A 3,080-nucleotide genomic window follows, 5' to 3' on the forward strand; every position below is an offset into this window, starting at 1 on the left:
ACTGTGCTTAGAAATCTATCAATTTCTTCCAGGTTTTCAAGTCTATTGGAGTATAAATTTTTAAAGTAGTTTCTAATAATATTTTGAATTTCTTCACTATCTGTGGTGATATCTCCTTTTTCATTTCTAATTTTGATAATTTGAGTTGATTCTCTTTTTCTTTTGGTTAGGTTGGCCAGGGGTTTATCAATTCTATTAATCTTTTCAAAGAACCAACTTTTTGTTTTATTGATTCTCTGAATTGTTTTTTTGTTCTCTATTTCATTTATTTCTGCTCTAATTTTGATGATTTCTTGCCTTCTGCTGGCTTTGGGAATAGACTGTTGCAGAATTTCTAGATCCTTGAGCTGTGTCATTAGGATCTTTACTTGGTGGTTCTCCGTCCTTTTTATGTGGGCACTCAATGCAATAAACTTTCCTCTTAGTACTGCCTTCATGGTGTCCCATAGGTTTTGGTAGGTTGTGTCTCTGTTTTCGTTTGTTTCCATAAATTTCTTTATTTCTTCCCTAATTTCTGCTCTTACCCATTCGTCATTCAATAGTGTATCATTCATTCTCCATGAATTTGAATACTTTCTTTCGAGTTTCCTGTTGTTGATTTCTACTTTTATTCCGTTGTGGTCTGAAAAGATGCAAGGAATTATATTACATTTTTTGAATTTGCTGGTATTTTCTTTGTGTCCCAGGATGTGATCAATTTTGGAGAAGGTTCCATGGGCTGCTGAGAAGAAAGTGTATTCTGTAGTTCCTGGTTGAAATACTCTGAAAATGTCTATTAGGTCCATTTGGTTTATGGTTTCCCTTAGTTCTAAAACGTCTTTACTCATCTTTTGCCTTGAAGATCGATCCAGTGGTGTGAGAGGCGTATTAAAGTCTCCCAGAATTATTGTATTTGGGTCTACTTGGGATCTTATGTCCAGAAGGGTTTGTTTTACAAATGTGGTTGCACCCATATTTGGGGCATAAATATTTACTATCATTATATCTTCTTGGTATAGTGTTCCTTTTAGTAAAAGGAGGTGCCCTGATTTGTCTCTTTTGATGTGTTTTAGTTTAAAGTCTGTTTTGTCGAATATTAGGGTTGCTACCCCTGCTCTTTTTTGGTCACTGGTGGCATGGTATATCTTTTTCCATCCTTTCACCTTCAGCCTGTGAATGTCTTTGGCTGTGAGGTGTGTTTCTTGCAGACAGCATATATTTGGATTATGTTTCCTAATCCACATTGCCAATCTATGTCTTTTGATTGGTGAGTTAAGTCCTTTGACATTAAGAGATATTATTGATATATGATTTTTGTTTTCTGCCATTTTGTGTTCTGTCTACTCTTGGGTGGTGTGATCATTCTTCTTTACTTAAGTGGCCCACTTATTAACTTCCTCTCTTCTCTGATTCTGAAGTCTGCTTCTTTTTTCTTCCTTATGGTTTATTTCTTTAAGAATTTTCTCTAGTGTTGGCTTTGAATTCATGAATTTTTTGAGATTCTGTTTATCGTGAAAGACTTTGGATTCACCATTGATCTTGAATAGTAGTTTTGCTGGGTAGATGAGCCTTGGTTGGAAGTTATTTTCTTCCAGGGTCTGAATCACATCATACCAGTCTCTCCTAGCATTCATGACCTGGGTTGTATAGTCTGGGGTGATTCTTATTGTTTTGCCTCTATATGTCACCCGTCCTTTTGTTCTCGCTGCTTTTAAGATTCCTTCCTTGGCCTCTATATTGGTCATTTTGGTTATTATGTGGCGTGGAGTGGTCTTTCTTTGGTCCTGTCTCAGTGGAGTTCTGTATGCCTCCTGGACTTGAAGATCGAAGTCTCTTTCCAAATTTGGAAAATTCTCTGAGATTATTTCCTTGAAGACAATACAGATGCCCTTGGTCTGTACCTCTATCCCTTCCTCAATGCCTATTATCCGTAGATTAGGGCGCTTCATATTATCCCATAATTGCTGGATGTTTAGGTTTTGTTGCTGTAAAGATTTCTGTATATCGCTGACTGTGTTTTCGGTTTGGGATGTACTGTCTTCTAATATTGATATTCTGTTTTCCATTTCATCTAATCTTCCAGAGTTTCTTTCAATTGCTGTCTTCATTTCACTTATTGCCTCTTTCATTTCATTCCAGACCTCTTTCTGATTCTTTTTTAGTGTTTCTAATTCACCTTTAACCTCCTCTATACTTGTTTTGAATCCTTTCATCATATTGAACAACAAGATTCTGAACTCCCCTTCTTGCATTTCTAGTAGGTCAGTATTCGTGATTTCTGCTGTCTCTTCATAATTCCTGGTTCTCATATTTGTAGCGTTCTCTGTCCTGTTTTTCTGGTTTCTACCCATCGTTCGTGAGTATTATGCTTAGTCAAATCTTAATATTAGGAGTTGGGGTATCGGCTAGTCAGCAGAGCCTTTCCAGTGTTGAGGGTGGGTGATGTGGGAGGAGCTGGGGTGATTAGTAAAGGAGTCAGATTAGGTAGAGGATATGTTTAGGTTGAGAAAGACTTTGAGTATCGTAAGGTGACATCTTGCTAGGAATGAGAGAGAGTTAACTACTAGGACTCTTGTCGTTCGTGGAGTAATTATGAATGTAAGAGATACTTAGAGTATTAGACCAGGAGGTATATTATGTGGAAAAGTTTTGGGGGGGAAAAGTATGTAGGGTTAGTGTGGGAAGGTTTGTAAATAGGGGTGATGGAAGGAGCAGACAGACACAAAAAAAGAATAGAAAAAAAATCCACACAAGATACCAAGACTATTATGTAATCCTAGAAAAAGGGAGGAAGACCAATCAAAGGAGGAGAATGAAAATAAAGGAAGGAAAGAGGAAGAAAGAGGACAAAAGAACAAGAATAAAATAAAAGGAGCTAGCAGCTGTGTGAAATAAAAAAATAAGGCAAACTATCCAATATATATATATATATAAAAAAACAACATGTGAAAGTAAGAGAAGTATGGGGTGAAAGAAAAAAAAATAACACAGCAATAACCATACCAAAACAAAAGCACTGTAAAAGCAATATAAAACAAAACATCCACATTAAAAGTAAAATAAACAGTCCTCCTTATTTACGCATATGGGGTCAGGCCTAT

This window comes from Muscardinus avellanarius, assembly GCF_963383645.1.
Source record: "Muscardinus avellanarius genome assembly, chromosome: 20".
NCBI lineage: Eukaryota > Metazoa > Chordata > Mammalia > Rodentia > Gliridae > Muscardinus > Muscardinus avellanarius.